This window comes from Hypanus sabinus, chromosome 19 (genome assembly GCF_030144855.1).
Source record: "Hypanus sabinus isolate sHypSab1 chromosome 19, sHypSab1.hap1, whole genome shotgun sequence".
Classification (NCBI taxonomy): Eukaryota; Metazoa; Chordata; class Chondrichthyes; order Myliobatiformes; family Dasyatidae; genus Hypanus; species Hypanus sabinus.
In genome coordinates, this window is record NC_082724.1 from 29,451,091 (window position 1) to 29,475,061 (window position 23,971).

General features: G+C 39.7%; 1 protein-coding gene across 2 annotated transcripts in view; it reads left to right on the forward strand.

The window, feature by feature from the left end:
* Nucleotides 1-23,971, forward strand: part of LOC132377840 (ataxin-7) — a 152,225-nt gene that overhangs the window by 35,455 nt on the left and 92,799 nt on the right. The window lies entirely within an intron of this gene.

The window sequence follows — 23,971 nt, forward strand, 5'->3', positions numbered from 1 at the left end:
CTTACACTTGTTCAGCACACATGTATTTTACAGTAAAAATTATTACAAATTATTAATATAATGAAAATGTGTGCAGGATAACAGAAGTGTTCGGAGAATACCTGATTCCACTGTTGAACACCAACAAACAATGGCAGGCTTTTAGTCTCCACTTATGATGCCACGTTTTGATTAAGAAGTTATGAAACACTGCATTTCTATTTTACTTTTTTGTAAGTTTTATTGAATTGACTTTTTTTCTTACGTCCTTCACATATACGAGGAGTAGAAATCTTTACGTTACGTCTCCATCTAAATGTGCAATGTAGGGTATATTTTTTAAAAATCAGCATTGTAGACTTGTTCTGGTGTTACATTTTCATCAGTGATCTTCACTAACTCTGAATTTTTCTGCTGCTTCATGATCAGCAGCCACTTTATCTTTAAAATTTTTAAAAATATTAAAAAATTTAATGCTGTGCCCTTTCTTAAATTTCTGCAACCAGCCTGCTGACCATTCACAATTTTCAGTTTGTTGTGATTACATATTGTTTCATGATCAGCATACTGTGAAGCACATATGTTCACACCCTGACAAATATATTCTTTCAATACACAATCAAGATCTTCAGTTTTTGATTTGCACAACGTTTTTCTATTTCTCATTAAATTCTGTTTATTACATATGTGAGGTCACTTCTCAGGACTGTTTGTGGTATGCAGTGACAGTTTCCAGTAACTTGTGAAATTTTCATTTGTGACGTAATGTCAGCATTCAGAAATATTTTGGGGGTTTTCAGGTTTTGGAATTTTGGGCAGAGGGTACGCAATCTGCCATAAGAATTGTTGGCTAATTATAGCAACCTGTCTTGTCAAATAGTCTTCAACGTGCTCAAAATTAGATGAATTCTCGGGATATCAGCTTTAGACATTGGAATTGTCTTCCAAGCATTTCTTGGCTGCTCTTACTCTTGTTATTAACAGATTGCATTTCAATGAGTTATTGGATTGTCAATTTTCACAATAGGGATCCTGTTCTATATTGGATCATGTATTTATTGAAATAGTAAGTTCTTCGAATTCTTTACCTGCCCCAACTTCCACCTAAAACTCAATATGATATCTATCTATACTTTTAGGATCTGTAATCCTAACTTTTTTTTCTAGTAAGTTTTTATTCTTCCAGTAATCTACCTCATTTTGATAGTTGGTAAGTTTGTCAGAAAATTAAAAAGTTGCTTTTTGAACAGAAGTAATAGATCGCAAAAGTTGTTATAGTTCCCATTAGGTTTTTGCAGTTTTCAAGTGTGGTGTTTATTGTGAAATGTAGGTTTCAAGCACTTCTATAGCAATTGAATGATTCAGTTATGCATGCAACACATTTTAAAATGCATGGATTTTTAAGAAGCTTACAAGTGCATCATTCACATTAAGTGAAGGCCAAACTTACAAGTCCTGAGAAGTGATTTTGACTAAAGTTCTCTGGAGACTACTTAAAAGTGGATCAGTGTAGGTGCAGTGGAAGACATTTAAGAAGGGGATTCAAGTGTTTGTGAGTAAAGTGGTGCTGCTAATTTTAAGTGCTCCAAGATGAATAGGTGCATAGAGAGTAAAATAAAGCCAAATAAAAGAAAACTTCTCTCAGGTGCAGACTTAAAAACAACAGAAAGATTTGAAGAATTTAAGGAGCATAGATTTGAAACTAAAATAAAAGTTAAGAAAGTGGGTTTAAAAGTTCATGTACATTAAAAAAAAATCTAAAGATGTTTTATGTATACAAATGGAAAGTAGATAACTATAGAAAGTAGATAATATAGAAAGAGTAAGGCTTATTAAAGACCGAAATATATTTTGCGAAGGAGGGAATGATATCAAAGTAAATGATTATCGGATATTAGATGGGATAAACAATAGAGGGGCATTTATCTTCTCTGAATATGATTAAATCATTAAGCCTGTATGAAGAATATGTTAGGCTGTTCAAAGTGTCATGGGAGAAATTTAGGGAGACTCTAACACCAAATTGTCAAGCCTTTCTGCTATGAGATTGGTGCCAGTGGATTGGGAGGCTGCTTAAAAAGTATATAGCGAGAAGATGCAAAGTAACTAGCCTAAATTGTGATTTAACTTCAGTGGCGGACAGTGGGATCCATTCTGAAGAACTGCCTGTGCCTCAATTAAAAAACCCATAGATTAATCAGAGATAATTGGCGTGAATTTGCTAATAGAAGGGTGTGCCTAACTCGCAAAGACAGGAGTGTTGGTAGGTTAATTGTTCTGTAACTTGCTGATGAGAATAAGGTCAAAGGTCTTGTATGATGTTGTAGTATTCTATGTCCTATATTAGAACAGCTGCATTCAGTAATTGTCATACTTCCATGTCAGCCCTTTATATTTTATGCCCTGAGAACCCTGGATGTTTTGTACTGCAGCATGTTTCACCTCAGTTTGCTCAAAAACTGGTTTGTATTTCTTTTAGTCTTCCTTCTGAAGTGGAGAATCTCAAATTTTCCCACTTTATAGTTAACCTGCTACATTTTCGCCCTTAACTCTTATGTTCTCCTCAACTTGGCAATCTAATAAGCATCTACCATTAGCAAATTTGGCTACCATCTACTCAGTCTCTTTGCCCACATCATTAATATAGTTGAAGTTCCATTGATTCCTGTGGCATCCCATGAGTTATTTACTATTATTCTGACTTTTTTGATTGTTAGCCTGCCTGCTTCTGTATATCTGTTGGGCCACGTGCTCTTGTGTAATGTCTGTTGTGTGACTCCTTATTGAATGCCTTCAGGAAATCAAAACACTTTAAATCCCTTGATCCTTCACTTCGTTGCTTCCTCAAAAAGCTTCAAGTTTGGCAAATTGTACTTTCATAAAGTCACGTTGACACTGTCAGTTAATTTTCTCAACATTATATGTTATTTAATAATGGATTCCAGGATTTTCCAAGTGATATGTGTTGGACTATCTGGCTTATAGTTTCTTGTTTCCCTCCTGCACAAAAAGAAGCATTGTTTGTAGTTTTCCATCCTTGGGGACCCCTCCAGAATTCAGAGTATTTTGGTAGATTACAATTGATGAATGATGTGGCTACTTTTTAATATCCATGATGGCATGAACCTCAATTAATTTCCCTATTATTTCTCATAGTTTTTATTTTATTAGGAATTTTGTAACATCTACCAAGAAAAGTAATCCAAAATAACCATATAGAATCTGATATTTCCTCTAATTTTCATTATTAATTTGTAGAGTCATCCTCTGAAGAACCAACCTTTACTTTGGCGATACTGCTTTTTATTTACCTAATGACACTCTTGTAGACTGTTGTAGTGTTATTTGCTAGTTTGCTCTCGTACCACCTTTTGCCAACTTCCTTATGTTTCTGGTCAAATAATTGAGCTATAAATATAGATTTCTTAAAAAAAAATCAAGGACTGTGACCTGCCATTAATCACAACAATATTTCAATTTGATTTTTATCCTGGCCTTTTTCTATTTTGTTTTTCATAGCTTAGTTTTAGCTGCAGATTTTATATCTTCTGATAGTCTCCCATTACCCCCTCACATTAACTTTTACTTTCCACCATTTCCAGAACTCCCTTTTTTTAAAATCATATTTCTGGGTTCTGTAGTCTTGATTTTACATCATTTGGAAAATGTTCTGGATCACTGAGTAAAGGCCACCCCATGTTGTCTGCTTGGGCTTTAGAATTCACAATTCTCTACCCCAAAAAATTGCATGAGATACGGGATAACATTTGCTCTAACATTTATATGAGACAATACAGAATTTTCCTTTTCAACTTGTGTTTCAGAGCTGCATGATATGGGCTCCTTTCCAGCAACATGACCATCCTGTAACAAGGGGTGGTCATCTGTAGTAAAGATTTGCTGATTAAACTGAATGTACTTAAAAAAATTCTGCTGCCTTTGCTTGGAGTAATAATGTTCAACACTGATAAATGTTGCTATCTTTATTATTGATATGGACTAACTGTGCAGAAAATATACTGAATGATAACCTAATGTGAGTGGGAATTATGTTTAGAAATTGAATTATAACCTATTTCTTTTTTTAATTGGCTCATTTTCTCCATGCCTTTTGAGCAAATATTATAGATTTTTTGCTAAATGTAATCAATTGTGAAGATTATATTTGATTATAGTTTTGTTGACCTTACTAGGATTTGAGTAAATTGAATACTCATTCTGTATTCTCAACAGTTTGACTCTAACCCGGCTTTGCAACTTATTTATTCTACTTTTTTATGCTGTACTATCATATAAAAGTGTGTCGTTATGGGAGTGAAGTCATTGTGAACAGAGACATAAAGATCCAAACTTAAATTTGTCTTTTCTTACAAAATCAAGTAGGCATTTAAACATGCCATTATGTAAAACATGATCTAATATATGGAGCTGTGGATCAGCTGACTTGATTCAATACAGTCATTGTGTTTGTTAATGAATTGGTTGTTTACCTTTCTGTATGATAAACTGTTTGCCAATATGGGATGTGGGCAAGGTTGGTGAGGTTGGCATTCATTATCTTTGAATAGTGTGGCCTGCGAGAGCAAAGGGGATTTGACAGTGAGCCAGACTGGTTCCAAACTCTGATCACTGAGAGCAGGGGTTTCCAACCTGGGTCATGGACCCCTTGGTTAATGACAGGGGTCCATGGAATAAGAAAGGTTGGGAGCCCCCTAACTAAGTATGAAGTATGAAGAATTGATTTATTTCCTTAAAGGATGTTAGTGAATCAGGTGAATGTTAGTGAATCATAGCTCTGCTGTCACCCAGAACATTGTTAATTTTTAGTTCTTTTACTTTCATTCTTACTAACTAAATTTACTCTTCCAGCTACCATGTTGAAATCTGAGCATGTCTCCAGGCCATAAATCCAGATCTGTCAATTATTAGTACTGTAAACTTTAACTAGAATCTTGCGTTTCTTTGGGGAAGAGTGAGAGTTTGAGTTGTGATCAGGTACTGTAAATGTTATTTTATATGAAATTGTGATTTGGATCTCAGTTGATGACATGCTTGCCTTGGTGGCAGAAGTATGTTGTGTTCACAACCTGTTAGAGATAATTGATTCAGGTTCATAATCATGAGGAGTTTTGAGGAAATATTGCCCTGTCAGATTTGCCCTGTCAGACTGTTCTCTGGGGTTGACACAAGATCCCAAGACGCTGCTTTGATGAAAAACTTGGGAATATTCTCAATCAACATTTCAAAAACACATGATCTGGTCATTATCACTGTTTATGGGAGCATACTTGCACACTTTGGCTTCCACAGTTCCTGCATTACAACAGAAATCACACTTGTTTTTCTCTAAAGCAGTTTGGGACATATTGAAATAAAATGATAGATGCTGTACAATTTTTTATTTCCAAATATAAATTTGATAAATATTTGTCATAGCAAGTTTTGCTGGCATAAACTGCTTTAATAAAAAATATATATTGTCATTGCAATATTTTTGGTATATTGTAAGAGATGTTCATGATATAATCCAAAATACTTAATGGTCCAGTAATTTTAGTGTCTTATGCTCAGTGTCTCAAGGTTTTATATAAAAAAACATCGAGGGACTTAAATAGAGATTCGTCGCCCTGAGTGACACCTAATACAGTCTGCTACCATGATCATTGTGTCAATAAAAAGCAGATAGATTTTCTTTTTATTAAGCTTGGCCTTTAAATCAACATTATCTAAATACAATAAATACGCAAATGAATAAACCATAATGCTGCAGAACTCATGCTAGCTTTTTGAAAGAAGTGTGCTATTATTTGTTTCCAGCAATTACATGGGATTTTTAAAAGACCAAATTGCCCTTTTCAGCAAATCTTCTTTAGCTGTACTTTTCACAGTGCTGCCTTTCCTGTTGAGATGGAAGCCTCTCAGTTGCACTTGCGCCTTGAAGCATACTGAGCACGAGCAGAGACTAACGCTTGTGGAAGATCCTGAGGCTTGCCCTGAACTTTCCTGATGGCTTATTGCTGTCATGGTCCTTTTAATTTGGCTTTAACTGTTTCTGATAGTCAGAGACTTTAAATGTGCTTCAGGCACAGTCAAATAAAAAAATGACAAAGCAGAATAATGGTAAACCTGTGGTGTTTGTAAATTCCGAAAAAAATGAAAGGTCTTAATTTTTCGATCAAGTTCAACAAATCTGTTCAGAACTGTTCAAACGTCAGCCATCCATCTCTGGCAAAAACTAAGTAGTTGGATGTGAAATATTGTGCATTGCACCCCTCAGCTCAATGTTGTGCCAAGCATTAGATGCTTACTTCTGATTTCTGCATTACAATATACAGGTCGGGATGTAAAGATGAGTTGACTCCATTTCAGATTCAGATTTCATATTCATTTTATTTATCACGTACATCTAAATACGTCATTTGCGTTTAAAAACCAACACAACCTAAAGAAGTACTGGCGGATAACCTGTAAGTATCACCACACGTCTCCAGCCTTCAGCAGACTTGTGAATTTGAAGACGTTGGGCCTTGACTTACAGACTTCCGATTGCCCTTTGGGTTTTGATCTTTTGTTTGTTGGATGAGGACCTCAAATTCCAGGCCTCTAATCAGACTCTCTGACTGGAAAATGTTGAACTACCTGTGATAGGCAAGTAATACTTGGCCAGCACCCCTTAAAGTTGGGTGCTGTTACAGAATAGAAATAGTGGTTTGAATGGGTGTCCATCTGAACAAAAGAATGGAACTGTTATATCTTTTCCCACAAATATTGCTGACTTTTCCTTGCTCTGGTTTGTCTTCAGGCCTGGAAGGCCGAAGTCAGGGGAAACTTTCACAGGGGCCTTGACATTTTCATAATGGCATTACCAGAATGTTGTATGTATGAAACCCAAGGAATGGCTGGTGATAAAAGGTGGTGTCCTTTTACAATCTTTGTGGTGGTGGCATCCGTCGGTCTTGAGAGACCATGGATCCGCAGGCCTGGGCAGGGTTGTATGGGAGACCGGCAGTTGCCCAAGCTGCAGGCCTTCCCCTCTCCACGCTACTGCTGTTGTCCAAGGGAAGGGCACTAGGACCCATGCAGCTTGGTGACGTCGCAGGACACCCAACACGCTGCCTCAGCTGAGGCTCAAACCAGTGACCTTCAGGTTACTAGTCTGATGCCTTGCCCACTTGGCCACGTGCCAACACACAATCCTTGTAGACTTTTATTTACATATGTCTGTTCTGTGGCTTGTGTCATCATTTTCTCATGTACTACTTGTGACCACTGTAGGCAACAATTATCATTTCTCATAGTAGACTTTATACATGAACTCGACTGGTGAGTGTAACTGAAAATTTAAAACCAGTGTATCGTTTTTGCTTAATAGAGCTTTAAACACAGTTAGTTTTATTGGAAGTCCACTTAAGCCATCTGGCTTCTCATCCTGCTCTGCTCTTTAATGAGTTCAGGGTTGATCTTTTACCTTGGCTACCTGCACTAACTACAGATCATTTGATTACCTAAATATGTAAAATAAAATCTTTTAATATGCACTTTGTTTAAAAGATTTGTTAAGTGTGCATAATTCTTACAAAATTGCTTTGTTTTTGTAGTGATGTTATTGACACTGCCAGTGAACAGTATTGAGTAAACGACAATTTATGATGCTCTTCCGTGCATAGTTAAATGTGAAAATGAAAGTTGCCCTTCTGCACTACAGTTGCAATTACACAGTATCTTGCATAAAGTTTCAACATTAAGCTAGTAGCTAAGTGCACATGAAATAAACTGTGAACAACATAAAGCTTGTATTAAACCAGTTAATACTGTATCTCTCCAATGTGGAGGACACCACATTGTGAATACCAAATGCAATACATTAGACCAGAAGAACTTCATCTTGAAAGACTGTTAGGGCTCTGGGTGGTGGGCACTGAAGAAGTGAAAGGACAGATATTGAATAGGAGGTTCTTGCAAGGAGAGCAACTTACAATAGAAAATCAGAGCACGAGTTGTGAAGGGAGCAATAATTTTGAATTTTGAAGGAGAATGGTATATGTATCTCATGAAATCTTGTTAGAGCTGGTAGAAATTGTGAAGGTTAATCCATTGACTGCAGAAACTCGCAGGATGTCAGATGAGGAGTAGGGGATCTCTGTCCTTTATACAGATGGAGAAAGTGGAAGTACGGGAAATGGGTGAGATTTAGTCATGAGTTCAGTGTTGTGGAGGGGAAGCCATGGTCCAGAAAGGAGAAAGGCATTTCGGAGGCAATTTTTGTCATCAATGAAAACAGTGAAGGGTGAGGAACTGGGTGATTGGAATAGAGTCTCTACAGGAAGCAATATGGCTTGAAATATTGTCAAGTTAGCTGTGGAGTTTTGTAGTTTTGGAGAGGTTGTTCTGTTTAGCCTTTCCTCTGCGATAGATACAAATCCAGAAAAGAGAAGAATCGAAGGACCATGAGAAATAGGAGAAGGCATCTGGTCCATCAAGCCTGGGCCACCATTCAACAGATCATGGCTGATTTAACCATGGAGTCAACTCCACCCGCCTACCTTTTCTCCATAACCCTTAATTCCCCAGCTATGCAATAATCAATTCAACTTTGCCTTAAATATATTTAATGTGGTAGCCTCTACTGTTTTGCTGGCCAGAGAATTCCACAGATACACTACTCGCTAGAAAAAGCAGCTTCTCCTCATCTCCATTCTAAAGCTATTCTCCTGTATCTTGAGGCCATGTCCCTTAGTTCTATTCTCGTGTACTAGAAGTTTCCTGCCCTTTATTCATCCTTTTAATAGTTTTATTTCTCTAAGATCTCTCTTTACTCTTCTGAATTCCACTGAGTATAGTCCCAGACAACTTGATCTCTCCTCATAGGTTAACCTCCTCATCTCCAGAATGGACCTTGCGAACCTCCTCGGCACCACTTCCAAAGCTAGTATGTCTCCTCCAAAATTAGAAGCACAGAACTGCATGCAGTACTGCAGATGCGACCAAACCAGTACCCTGTACAGTTGCAGCAAAGTTCCCTGCTCTTAAATTCAATCCCTCTAGCAAGGAAAGCAACATTCCATTTGCTTTCTTGATAATCTGCTACACCTGTAAATCAATGTTTTGTGATTCATGCACAAGCACTCCCAAGTCTCTCTGCACAATGATATGCTGCAGTCGTTCACACTTTAACGATCTGATCTGTTTTTCCTTCCAAAGCGAAAATGACCTTGCATTTACTAACATTGTACTACATCTGCCAGACCTTTGTCTACTCATTTTATCCATATATATCTCTCTGCAGACTTTTAATATCCTCTGCACAATTTGCTTTTCCACTCAATTTAGCGTTATCAGGAATGTTACACTTGATCCCCTTTTCCAGACTGTTAATATTCTAGCTTGAACATTTGCGGGCCCAGCACCGACCTCTCCAACACTCTGCTCGCTACTCTTTGCCAGCCAGGGTTTTTACTGGTGAGACCATACCTGAGAACTGCATGCAGCTCACCTCCCCTTACTTGTGAGAAGACATACTGGCTTTATCCCAACTCTTGTGGCAAGAACATGGAGAAAACTGGCAGCAAAAATACAATTTCTGAGATCTATATGAGTGCAGGAAGCAACACCAATGATATACCAGAAAAAAATATACCAAGCAAAAACTATTCCACATATCCCACAAAAGAAGACTTTGTATAGTTTGGACCCATGTGCTGCTGCTTACACCTTGATCTATCAAAATGTGAGTGAACAACTTCAAAGAATGAAATTGAAGAAGTTGATCAACAACAAGACCTTTTCAGCCTGAAACACAATGGAAAGTGTCGTCGTTCTCTGCCATGTTCATTTTTTCATCCCACTTCTACTCTGACTTATTTATTGGTGGCCTCTCGCATTGAGATTAAGGCCACTGTTGAATTTCAAGGTACGATAACAAATCTTTTATCTGAGTATATTGCAGCTTTACAAGCTTGATATTGAATTCTCCAATTTCAGGTAATTTTCTTTTGTCTGTATTAAAGCTATCTTGTCTGTCAGTTATCTGCCCTTGACTTTTGGCTCTGTTTTTTCCCCCCTCCATTAGTATAGCCTGCTTGATAATGTAGTGAAATGTAGCCCTGCTGATTTTAAAAAAAAATCTTCTGCCTTTGATTCCTGCATTTGCTTATTTGGTCTCATCCCATGAGAAATATTCTTTGTTCTACCATCCCCATTGACTTTTTTTTTAGTAATACACCATAGAAGGTTGTATTATACCATAGATGCATACAAGCTTGGTATGGTAACTGTTCTGAACATGACTACAAGAAACTGCAGAGACTTGGGGACACAGCTCAGCACATCATGGAAACCCCGCTCTCTCTACTCGATAGAATCTATACTACTTGCTGCATCAGTAAAGCAGCTAGCATAATTAAATTCTTCACCCACCCCAAACATTCTCTCTTCTCCCTCTTCCATTGCGCAGAAGGTGTAAAAGCCTAAAAGCAGGTACCACCAGCCTCGAGGACAGCGTTTACCTTGCTGTTGTAAGACTATCAGCAGGTTAGTACCCTAGTAACAGCAGGTTCCCCTAGTATGGGGGTCGGCAACCCGCAGCTCCGGAGCCACATGTGGCTCTTTTACGTCTGTGCTGCGGCTCCCTGTTGCTTTGGGAAATAATTGGTTGTGGCGACCCTTTTCCTGGCACATCCGAACCAACTCACAATTAGATACCCTAGGGGGGTTTGCGAGCACAGAGCTTTGGAGCCTCTGCGCCATGGGGGCAGGTTGAGGGAGGCTTAAAAGTGAGGCTGAAGATTTCGAATAAAGTTTTTTCCTTTGACTGCAGTTACCGACTCCGTGTCGTAATTTTAGCGCTGCGTGTAGCACACCGCTACATGGTCAGTATTTAATTAAAATGTATTTTATGTTAGTTTGTTAGTTTTTGAAATGTAAATCTAAATTTGAAGATTATGGTGATCTTGTACAATCTAAATAAGACGTTGTGGCGACCCATTTCCTGACACATCCGAACCGGCTCACAATTAGCCAGCGTTCAGGCTAAGGGAGATAGCCTACGGGGGTTTGTGAGTACGTGTCTTTTGCTGCATCCGCGCCCATGGGGGGCGGGTTGAGGGAGGCTTAAAAGCAAGGCTGTTTAGTTCGAATAAAGCTATCTTTGACTGCAGTTTACTGACTGCGTGTAGCACACCGCTACAACGTGTTTTTATCGCTGGCTGTCCAGAGGGGAGGTGCTTTGTCGCGTGTCTGGAAGAAGTGAAAACTTTCCTGGGCAGCAAAGGGCTCACCTTTCCTGAGCTGGAACAGCCAAAGTGGCTGGAAAAGCTACACTTCATGGTAGACATGACAGCGCACCTGAACACGCTGAACACAGCTCCTCAGGGGTAAGGACGTACAGCCCTGCACATGTTGGAGGATGTTTTGGCATTCGAGCGCAAGTTGACGTTGCTTGCCAGAGATTTACAGAAAGGCACATTGTCTCACTTCCCCAATTTGAGAGAGTTCAAACAAGGTCACGACATGATAAATTCGGAGTAATTACATTCTGCAATCATCGCAATGCAAACATCGTTTGGGAAACGCTTCTGTGAGTTCAGAGAGGAAAAAAACACATTATCCTTCCCGGTCACTCCCCTAAGCATCGATCCATCCCTACTGAATACGACTGCATTGTCAGGTGTGAGTCAATCTGAACAAGGATGATAAATATTTTAATTGCCTATTATTTTACTTATATTCATATGTTTTCATTGTTCAGTGAAATAGTCCTTTTATTTTTCAGGTTGACAGCTGGCTGACGTTATTTTTGGTTTGCTGCTGGCGGCAAATTTAAGTTTAGCGTTTTTCATAAATACAAGAAGGACTCAAATAGACGTTGAGTATTTTACTTAAAAGTAACCTTCAACCCAACGTCTTTTTTTCAGAGGTCAAAATGTTTTTGTTGCATGCAGAAATGTAATTTCGTTTTCTCTGCAGGAGTTCATCAATTTCATAAATGCAACACATTATAGTTTGTTTATACATAGCATAAAGGCAAAACAAAACGTTGTATGCAGTGTTATTTCATTTTAAATGTCAAACGGGTTTTGCGGCTCCCAGTGTTTTCTTTTCTGTGGGAAACGGGTCCAAGTGGCTCTTTCAGTGGTAAAGGTTGCTGACCCCTGCTCTAGTACAATACAATGGACTCTTGACCTCACAGTTGATCTCGTTATGATCTTGCACCTTGTTTATCTGCACTATACTTACTCTGTAGCTGTTGCATTTTATTCTGTTTGTTATCTTTTTATCTTGCTTAAACTTTTTCGACATCAATGCACTGAAATGGTCTGATCTGATCAACAGTATGCAAGAGAAGTTTTTCAGAATTAGAATCAGGTTTATTATCACCGGCATGTATTGTGAAATTTGTTAACTTAGCAGCAGCAGTTCAGTGCAATACGTAATGTAGAAGAGGAATAAAAATAAATAAGTAAATCAATTACAGTATATTGAATAGATTAAAATTGTGCAAAAACCAGAAATACTGTATATGTAAAAAAAGTGAGGTAGTGTCTTAGGGTTCAATGTCCATTTAGGAATTGGATGGCAGAGGGAAAGAAGCTGTTTCTGAATCACTGAGTGTGTGCCTTCAGGCTTCTGTACCTCCCACCTGGTGGTAACAGTGAGACAAACCATGCCCTGGGTGCTGGAGGTCCTTAATAATGAACACTGCATTTCTGAAACACCGCTTCTTGAAGATGTCCTGGGTTCTTTTTTAGCCTAGTACCCAAGATGGAGCTGACTAAATTTACGACCCTCTACAACTTCTTTCAGTCCTGTGCAGTAGCCCCTCCATACCAGACTTCACTGTATCTTGGAATGTTTGACAATAATATTCCAATTCTTTCCGTCATCTCTTTTCCAATTGTGGAAAAGGGTCTCCAATCTAACATGTTAACTGTTTTCCTTGTACAGATGCTGTCTGACCACTTGAGTATTTTCAGCATTGTTCTGTTATTTCAGATTTCCAGTGTCTGCAGTTTATTGATTGATTGCCATTTAAAAGCCATATCAGCTTGTGAGCAATGTGGGCTCAGTGAACAGCCAGTGATTTCGTACTTCGTATTGAAAATGTAAACCGATGTTTTCTTGAATTGTTATCTGTAATGAGATGGTAGAGGAATAGGGCATACCATCTGGTACTATTTTGTAATGCTGTGTTCTGTTCAAGTGACAGGCAAAGAGATCACTTGGAAGTAAGGAAGATTTATATTTTTCTAGACTATTGGGCCTAGTTTATTCCACTAATAACTATAACTGCTTACCTGTTCTCTCAGAATTTGTATTGCAATGTAATGTTGAAAGTAAGATTGCTTTTTCTTAGTACCCCTTAAGTAGATTTTGAAATGCGTTTGTCTGATATAATTACTGTGGTAAAATGTAGCAGTAAGGAATGACTGAGTAGTGGTTCAGTTATGAGACTAGCAGCAGAGGTGTGGATATTGAACCTGAAAAACCATTTCTTATTCTGTCAACACACAAAAGGCTGAAGGAACTTGGCAAGTCTGGCAGCATCTCTTAACACATCATACCCTAGCAAGAATGCATTTGATTTTCATTACTTACCTGGTTCATTAATGTCCTTAAGAAAGTTGCCATCCTTGTCTGGTCTGGCTCTGTGGGACTCTACACTCACTGATAGGTGAGGATGGGTGCAGAGAACAGTGAAATCTGAATCTCAGAAGTAATAAGTTATAATAGTGGCTTGCGAAAATTGCACATGAATTTATGAAATTTTGTAGCATTTATTTAGCTGGTAAGTTTATAGCCTTTTGACTCCCATAAGCAGGATTCTGGAATTCCCAAAATTGTGATAAAGCTTGAATTAAAATCAGCTGAAAATTATTTACCAAATTATGTGAAATTGGACCGTGTCTTGAAATATTTGAGTGTCCTGATGGGACATTTAGAGAACTAATTTCATGGATGTGTAAATTTTAGGTAAGGGCCTCTGAGTACACAAGTTTCATTTTATTTCTTCCCATGTTCTCATCAACTGCTCTCAGATTTTACTGCTCACCTCCTAGTTAGAAGCAGTTTATGGCGGGCCACTTAACCAATGGGCATACTTGGAGATGTGAGAAGAAACTGAAGCCCAAAAGGAAACCTAAGTAGTCACTGAGAGTAAGCAAGCTCCAAAAATACAGCACCAGAGCTCAGAATTCAGAGCAGGCATTGGGGCAGTGAGGCCCAGAACTATTAGCTTTGCCATGATGCCGTCCCTGTATATTTTTCGAGTTTATTTTTTGCCCTCACATGTTAACTGAGTTTTCCCACAACTACCCTAATTTGAGTAACTCTAGATTAATTTAAATTTGATAATATAGTTACATAAACAAATATAACACTAAAGTTACCAAGCATAAACAAGAAGTTCTGCAGATGCTGGAAATCCAGAGCAGTACTGGGTCTTGGCCTGAAACGTTGACCGTCTATTCATTTCTATAGATACTGCACAGCCTGCTGAGTTCCTCCAGCATTTTTTGTGTGTCTTGAGTGTTACGAAAGTTGCCAAGATGTTATGTATCTTTACAATTTTGACCGTTATATTCCTGTTAATAAAATACATCATTGCCTTGCCAAATAGAGCTTTGAACAGTATTCTGAGGGAAAATGAAGTAATTATAAGCTGTAGATCTTCCATTTTCATTTTTTATTAATTTTATGCAGTGTTGCCAGTTCTGGAATAGATTACAAACAAAAGAAAATCTGCAGATGCTGGAAATCCAGGCAACACGCACACACAATGCTGGAGGAACTCAGCAGGCCAGGCAGCATCTATGGGAAAGAGTACAGTCGACATTTTGTGCCAAGACCTTCACGGTCTCAGCCCAAAACAGCAACTGTTTTCTGTTTTCCATAGATGCTACCTGGCCAGCTGTTCTTTCAGCGTTTTGTGTTTGTTGCTCGGATAGATTATCCTTTTTGTCATTCATTCACTTACCAAATTGAACTTGAGTGCTGACATTATTTTTGACTAATCACTAACTATGGGAGAAGAAAAATCACACAGTTCTTGCACTTAAATCTTTTATCTATCGCCCCATTCCCTCATTACTCCCGTTGTATCTTCGTGCTACATTGGACCCTTTCCAGTTTGCTTATCATTCATTGGTCCACTGATGATGCCATAGCCTCTGCACTCCACTCCATCCTGTTAAACCTGGAAAATATTGCCTCATATGCCAGGATTATTATTTTTTTATAGACTTCATTTGCTATTTAATATGATCATCGCTCAAAAGCTGGTGGGTAAACTCTCCTCATTGGTTCTCAACACCTCTCTCTGTAACAGGACCTTGGACTTTTTGACAGAAAGACCACAGTCAGTCTGTATTGGCAGGAACACCTCTAGCTCCATCAATCTGAGCACTGGCACTGCCAGGGTGGCATGCTGATCACGTTGCTGATGCATTACTGTATTGCAAGATAAAGTTCAAACCAAATCATCAAGTTCTTACAGCCAGGGAGAAGGTGCTGTTTCCCATCCTAACAGCTCTTGGCAATGGTACCTCCTGCCTGATGGTAGGAGGTCAGAGAGATTGTTGAACATATGGGAGGGATCGTTGTCAATGCTAAAGGCCCTGAGTATGCAGTGCTACTGATGAAAGAGAAACCCCAATGATCCTCTCAGTGGTCCTCACAATCCATTATAATTACTTGTAGTCAGATGCCTTGCACTTCCCATGCCAGGAAATGATACAGCTGGTCAGAACTCTCTCAATGGTGCTCCTGCTTAAGAAAAAATGGTTAAAATGGGGGGGGGGGGGGAAATCCTCACTCAATTCCCAACTCTCATCACACAACAGTGCTTGGCCTCATCAACAATGACAATGATACAGCGTACAGAGAGGAGGCAGAGCGGCTGGTAGAATGGTGTGAGCATAACAACTTGAGTCTCAACGTGAACAAGGCCAAAGAGATGATTGTGGACTTTAGGAGGGTGCAGGCTGACTACTCCTCACTGTAGATAAACAGCTCCTCTGTGGTGAGAGTTGGGGGCAACCAGTTTCTGGGGGTGGACATAATGAATGATCTCACCTGGTCCCGCAACGCTACCTCTTTAGTCATGAAAAGACAGCAGTGTCTTCACCATCTGAGGTGGGTGAGGCTTCGTCCCCTTCCTATTTTAACCAGCTTTTACAGGAGTGCCATCAAGAGTGTTCTGACTAGCTGCATCACCCCGGTACGGGAATTGCAAGTCATCTGACTTCAAGTCCCTACAAAGGATTTTGAGGACTGCTGAGAGAATCATTGGAGTCTCTCTTACACTCATCAGAGATATTTATCAATAGCTTTACATACTTAGGGCCCTTAGCATTGTCAATGATCTCTCTCATCTGTTCCATGATCGCTTTAACCACACCCCCCCCCCCCCCCAAGCATCAGGCAGGAGGTACAGTAGCATTTGGACAAGAACTGTTTGGATGGTCCCCCAGGCCCTAAGACTACTGACCTCCCTGCCACCACTCGGGTTCATCACAAATATGAAGCATCAGTAGCATTGTACTGTTTTTAACTTGTGTTGTAAACACAATTATTTGTTAATTTATTTGTGGTAATATTACTTTATGTTCTGGGTTGTATTTACTGTGTTGTGCACCTTGGTCTGGAGGAAGGCACGTTGTTTTATTTGGCGTCATGCATGTGTACTGATGAGTAACAATACCCTTGAACTTGATTACTTCTGATCTACATCCTTCAAGTACTAGAGGCCACTTAGGCTTTTCATAATTACATAGAAAAGTAGAAAACCTACAGCACAATACAGGCCCTTCAGCCCACAAAGCTGTGCTGAACATGTCCTTACCTTAGAAATTACCTTGGACTATAATGTTTTAGTAATAAAATTGCCAGCCTTTTAAGTCTTCCCTAATAGGGGTGTGTTCAATTTTCTATCACTTGTATGTTCTGAAGCTTAATACTGCATTTTCAGGAAAGAATGTTTTCAACATGTTCCATGTTTATCTTTTGGCTTGTACATCTTGTGAGAGTTAGAATTATATTTGCATTTTAGCACTAATAATCTTGTTCAACATGACATTGATCTTTCATTTTGACCAAAGAAGCAATTCACCATGGCAAATCAACTTTAAATTCCTTATGCATTTTTGCTAAATTATCTCATGCTGACTTCTTAATTTGAGCTTTCAAACTGAGGGATTTTTAACATCAGATTTCCAGGTCAAGATTCAAGATGGTTTAATGTCATTTCCTGTACACAAGTGTAAAGGAGAACAAAATAATTGTTATATTGGATCTAATACAGCATCAAAAGAACACCAATGATATAAAGAACATAAAAATAAATATAAATATATCAGATAGCTTGTATGTCCATATAGAGATGCTGCGCCCACGAGTGTCTGTACATAAGGTGACTGACAGGAAATAATAAAGTGGTGGTTAGGGGTGGGTGGGTGTGGAGATATTGATCTTTCAAATCTCTTTCTATCTTTCCTTTCAGTTAGTCCTGAGAAGGGGTCTAGGCCCGAAACATTGACAGTGTATGCTGTAGATACTGCCTGGCCTGCTGTGTTCCACCAGCATTTTGTGTGTGTTGTTGGTGTATTGATCAGCCTTACTGCGTGGGGAAAGTAACTGTTTTTTGAGTCTGCTGGTCCTGGTGTAGATGCTATATAGCCTCCTCCCTGAAGGGAGTGGGACAAAAAAGTACATGAGCAGGGTAGGTAGGATCCTTTCATGGTGTAACTGGCCTTTTCTGGCATCTTTTTGTGTGCATTTCATGATGCTGGTGATGCATTGGGCAGTTTTGACTATCCGTTGTTAGCCTTCCTGCCCACTGCAGTGCAGTTTCAGTCATAGAGTGTACATCTCATACAGCCTCTTGTGGTTCAGAACACATTCCACACAATCAGGAAAGATCACCAATGCCTCTACTTTTTGAGGAGCTGGACTATACGCATCTGTCCTCTCGCCATTCTACAGATGCATAGAAGAGAGCATCCTAACATGCTGCGTCACTGCATGGTACGGAAGCTGCACTGCGGGGGACAGGAACGCTGTACCATGCGGTGATGCAGCATGTTAGGATATTCTCCTCTGTGCATCTGTGAGGTGGACACTCTTAGGAGTTTGAAACTGCTTGCAGTTTCCACTGCTCTGCTGCCAGCTTAAGGAGGGATGTGAGTGCTGCGAGCTCTGCTGAAGTCAATAGCCATCTCTTTTGTCTTGCTGACATCACTATGGGCAAATAATGTAAATCAGCAACTTAGCAAAAGTGCCATATCATTGAGCGTCACTCTATTTCCTAGAGCCAGCCTTTCACTCCTGTGTTCTACATTTTCTACATTTCACTTTTCTTCCAGGTGAGCTGTGCCCATTGTTCTTCAGTGGTCTCTTCAAATCCCATGCTATCATTACTACACTTCAGATTTGTCATTTATTAATACCTGCAAGAATCTAATTGTTTTAAATATTATTGTACTTTAGAATTTTGTTTTTATCAATATACACAATAATTTAATTCTTAGAGCCAGTAATGTCAAAAGTATCTACAAATGACTGGATTAATTAGATATACTTTTCAATCCACAGTTGATAACCCATTGATTATAATTTCTGGAAGTTTGGTAATTTATTGAATGTTTTTCAGGATTTTGGAATATATTCCAAAGCACTTAGTTTTCCTTTAGAACAACTTTGATGCACCACACATCGCCAAAGCAAGAGATTAAAGATCTCAGGGAATACACCAGCCAGTTGGTCGGCAAAGGTCTTTTCTATGTGGCCAGGTACCCTGTCCAGTCAAGATGCTCTCCGTGGATTTCCCCTCCTGTAGGCAGCTCACATGTCAGCTTCATATACTGAGATCAAAGGATCATTGGGAGACATAGGAGTTTTTGATAGTTCCTCCATTTTCTGATGGTCAAATCGAGCATAGAAGGTGTTGAGCAAAGCCCTGTTGTCTCCCATGTTGCTTGATTTAACTTCATAAAAGGTGATAGCATTCATACTCTGCCACAGCTGTCGAGCATCCCTTGTTGATTTAAGTTTGGTCCAGAACCTCCACTTCATCTGTGAGATAGCTTTCTGGAGATTAAACCTGCACTTCTTGTAACTTCTGTGGCCTCCAGATAAAAAAAGCCTCTAACCTGGCTCTCAGCAAATTTCAGATCTCATGGTTCATCCAAAGCTTCTGATTGGGGAGGACTGAATGATTTAGTGGGGACACACTCATCTACAGCTGTTTTAATAATGTCCATTATAACCGTGGTGTTGTCGTTTAGATCTCTAGATGAATGCTTGAAAACAGCCCAGTCTACTGACTCCAAACAGTCCTGTAATCCTTTCTCTGCCTCCGATGACCAACTCTTAAATGTCCTAATTTCTGGAGCCTTGCTTTTTTAGCTCTGCCTGTACGCAGGTAGGAAGAAGACAGCCAGATGATCCAATTTACTGAAATGTGGTCTGGGCAAGGAATGGTAGGCATTCCTTACTTTAGTATAGCTGTGGTCTGGTATGTTGGGACCTCTGGTGCTACAGGTTATATGCTGTGATAATTGTGCAGGGTTTTCTTCAAACACGCCTGGTTGAAATCTCCAACTATAATTTGAAATGTATCAGGATGGACTGTTCATTATCTGCAGACGACATCATGAAGTGTCATGAGTGCTTGATTATAGTCGGCTATCGTGGAATATAAGCTGCCATCAGAATTGGAAATGAAAACTCCCAAGGTAAATAGAGTGGTCTGCATTTGATCCTGAGGTATTCCAAGTCAAGGGAACATGAGTTTGACAGAACCCCCACACTGGAACACCAATGGGTGTTAACCATAAAACACACACACCCTTTCTTTTGCCTTACCTGAGTCTGCAGTGCAGTCCATTCTGTAAATTGTGAATTCTGTTCTGACAACTGGATCTGATATGTCTGTAGATAACTAGTTTTGATACAGCAAACAATTGAGATGTTTTTCATCTGCCTGTGATACAGCAGTCTTGCCCTCAGATCATCGGTTTTATTCTCCAGTAACTGCACATTCACCAACAAGATGTTGGGTGGAAGTTTCCTCATCCATCTGTGTTTCAGCCTGCCTTGGTTTCCCCCTCTCCTGCTATGTTTTCGGCCATGGCAGTGAACCTTAGAGGCGTCATGTTTGGCTGGTCCGGGTTCTTCAGTTGATCATAAGATCATTGAGGTGATTTAAAAGTGCATTGTTAAGAGAAAGGTTACATGCTGCAGATTGCAGCAAATGTAACTCCAAGTATATTTAAGAGAAACTTTGGAACAATTTGCTGCAGCCCACAGAGAGCCACAGATGGTCACCAGTGCTATTTCACTCAATCTCAGCAAGACCAAAAAAACTGAGTCGACTTGGAAAGGGAAACCATAGGTCCATGAGCCAATTTTCATCAAAGGATCAGAGGTGGAGGAGGTCAGCAACTTTAAATTCCTGGGCGTTATTATTTCAGAGGATCTGTCCTGGACCCAGCTTGTGCTGTAAGTGCAATAGCAAAGAAAGCATGGCAGTGCCTCTGCTTCCTTAGCAGTCTGTGTAGATTCAGCGTGACATCTAAAACTTTGAACTTCTGTAGTTGTGTAGTGGAGAGTGAATTAACTGGCTGCATCACACCCTGGTCTGAAAACACTTTGAATGGAAAATCCTACCGAAGGTAATGGATTTGGCCCAAATCATCACAGTTAAAGCCCTCCCAACTATTGAGCACATCTATATGAAACATTGTCATAGGAAAGCAGCTTCCATCATCAGAGATCACCACCACCCAGGATCTATCATTAGGTAGAAGGTACAAGAGCCTCAAGACTCACACCACCAGGCTCAAGAACAGTTACTACCCCTCAAGCATCAAGCTCTTGAATAAAAGGGGATAGCTACACTCACTTGCCATCATTGAAATGTTCCAACAACCAATGATCACTTTATGGGCTCTCTCTCATTAGCTCATGTTCACAATGTTTATTGCTATTTATTTATGTTTGCATTTGCACAGTTTGTTTTCTGCCCCCTGGTTGATCTTTCATCGATCCTGTTATAGTTAGAATTCTATAGATTTGCTGAATATGTCCACAGAAAAATGAATCTGAGTTGTTATGTTGTGGCATATACATACTTTGATAATAAATTTACTTTGAAATTTGAACTGGTTAGATAACAGCTAAAATATATCTCCACCATTCTGCAACATTTTTCTTTTAATATTAGCAGCACATGTGGTAGTCTTGGTCCTGTGCCATTCTGATATCACCTTGATAGTTCTTGATTTTCATTTCCGAATGGTCCAATTCAAATTTCAAAAATTCTCTACCAATGGAAACTCATTTTGCATCTATCCAATCACATCTATAACCTCTTAATTAAATTAACGAGTTTAAAACTTTATTTTTTACATTTAAAATAATTCTTTATTCAACTGAGGTTTTTTTGTAAATACATTATATATAATGTTGAGTTATGCAACAAGATTGGAACCAAATAAGAATATCATGAGTGTGTATTTCTCTCCATTGTGTTCTAATCTTACCATTTCCCAAACTTTTTCTAAGGCCAGTATCGTAATTCTAAAATGTCTCAGCACTTTGTCACAGAGTACTTCAAGTAAAATCTTTTTTAAGGAATTTTGAATTTATTTATGTAGGGAGAAAGATGATTAAAATGTGACTTGCCTCCTAATGCAACGTAAAAATGTAATAAATTTGTAGGAAAGCATGTAAGGGTGGTTGTAGATTTGGTTGATTCATTCATTAATGACACTTGCTTATAAAATTTCATTAACAATTTTGACCTCCCTGTCTTCCCTAAATTGTTAGATACAGGGAGCAGTGATCAATATGTCTCTCTTAAAGAGGGGAGCAGTTGAATTTTATCATAAACGGTTATAATTTGCTTTGCTTTGGTACTGAATCAGCTCTTGACAGTGTTGACCATGCTGACGATTCTATTCTTTGACTTTGCAGTTCTTGTTCCCATTAGTCCTGGCCTATCTCCCCCTTTCTTTAGATCCCAGCTCCTGTCCAACAAGGCTGAAATCTTAAACGTGTTTGATGTTCTGCTGACCCAGATACAAAATACAAAATCGTGGCAATTCTATTATTCCTATGGCTCTTTTTTTAATTACAGTATTCTATTTGGGTAGTTAGTCTTCAGAATGGTCACTTAATTTGGTGAGCTAACTGCACTCATTTGCTCAGTAGTTAGACTAAATATGAAATGTGTCCATCAGTGAAACCAGCAACATCTATTTTGTAATAGTTCTTGTTCTAGTTTGCACCAATGAATTTATTGATTTGGCAATATTGCTGACTTGTTGATCTTCCAACTACATTCCCTTTTTGAGATGTTAAATTGTTTCCTTTAAAATTTGTGCTGAATGTGACAAAGCCCAAATGGCCACTATTCACTTATTTCTCTCCATGTTGTCATAGCATAGTGGTCACCAACCTTTTTAAGCCCAAGATCCCCTACCTCGGCCTTGGTGAAATGCAAGATCGACCTACTAAATTGTTAGCCACCCACATGCGCACCAGGCAGAAAAGACTGGAAGTAAAACCCCACAACCCGGAAGTAGAAATAATGTATGTACACCAGGGGTCACCACCTTTTTTTTGCACCCTGGACCGGTTTAATATTGACAGCATTCTTGCAGACCGGCTGACGGGGGTGGGGGTTGTTGTTTAACACAACCGGAATATAGCAATACTCGAAGCAGGTTCCTTATGTCCACTCTTTTCTGTAATTTAGTTTACGTGGTTATCAGCATTTGCTTCTGCCCCACATGCTTACATTTTTTCCACTGAAAAAACTCAATGGGTTTGTCTTTAAGTGCAGGGTGCTTGGACTCAAGGTACTGAAGGAGTTTTGAGGGCTTCATTGCCGTATTAGACAGCCTTCAGGCCTGAACTCCAGCCTCCCACCCGCCTGCCAGCAGACGCCTTGGCCAGGTGCGGCTGGTCGTGGGTAGGGTGAGAGTATGAGGTAAGGGCTGAAAGTCCCTGTACGGGGGCCGTGGCGGTCGCAGTCCGCAGAGAGCAACCGACCGAGTGAGTGAGGAGTGCGACAGGGTGCATGGCTCCCCCCCCCCCCCCCCCATCCCCATGTAGGTAGGTAGGATCTATCGGCTGACAAAAGTTTGTCTCGAGGGATGACTTTCAGTAGATCGCAGCGAGGTAGCTGCTCTGCTACTTACGAAACCCTGAGCACGAATTAGATCATTTGTGAATATTTTAGCACTGGGTTCCCCATGAACATTCGGTGTGCTAAACAGGCTTAGAGGCAGCGCCCATCTGTCCGTGCTCCAGGCCAGTAGCAACGGCACTTCCCGCCGGCCGCGAGATTTGGCCGGTTACCCGAGGCCAACCAATGATCCCTGGTGCAAGGGTATCACTGCGTTTAGGCGACTGATGACCTCTGGTGCATTCAAGTTCAACAGTGGACGTGACAGGGAATGAGGAAAGGTGCAGCTGACTCGTATTGTTTCATACTGCCAAATCATATCGTTTCCCCGCATCCTGGTGGTTGGGGATCACTGAAGTATACTGTGTAGTGCGTGGCGAGGGAGCATGCAGAAAGAACGGAACTAAAACCTTGCAACCCGAAAACAACCTCTCAACAGTATTTGTGTATTTATTTTTCTTTTTTTTCGGGATCTACTGGGAAAGTCTCAAAGATCAACCAGTCGATTGCGATTGACGGGTTGGTGACCACTATTGTAGCATAAGTGCATTTTCCTGAAAAGGAGCAGATACTACATGAAAACCTACAGAGTCCAGGAACCAGGGCTGTCTTAGAGGAATTGACAACTCTTCTGTACCTTTTCCAATCTGTTGGTTTTTGTACTCAAGATTTGGTCTCTGTATTGGAGAAACTAAATGCAGACTGGGTAATCGCTGTGCAGAACTCGTCTTTTGCAGGGCAAACTTGAGTTTCCAGTTGTCTGTCACTTTATTTCTCCATCCTGTTAAAACTCTGACCAATGTCTGT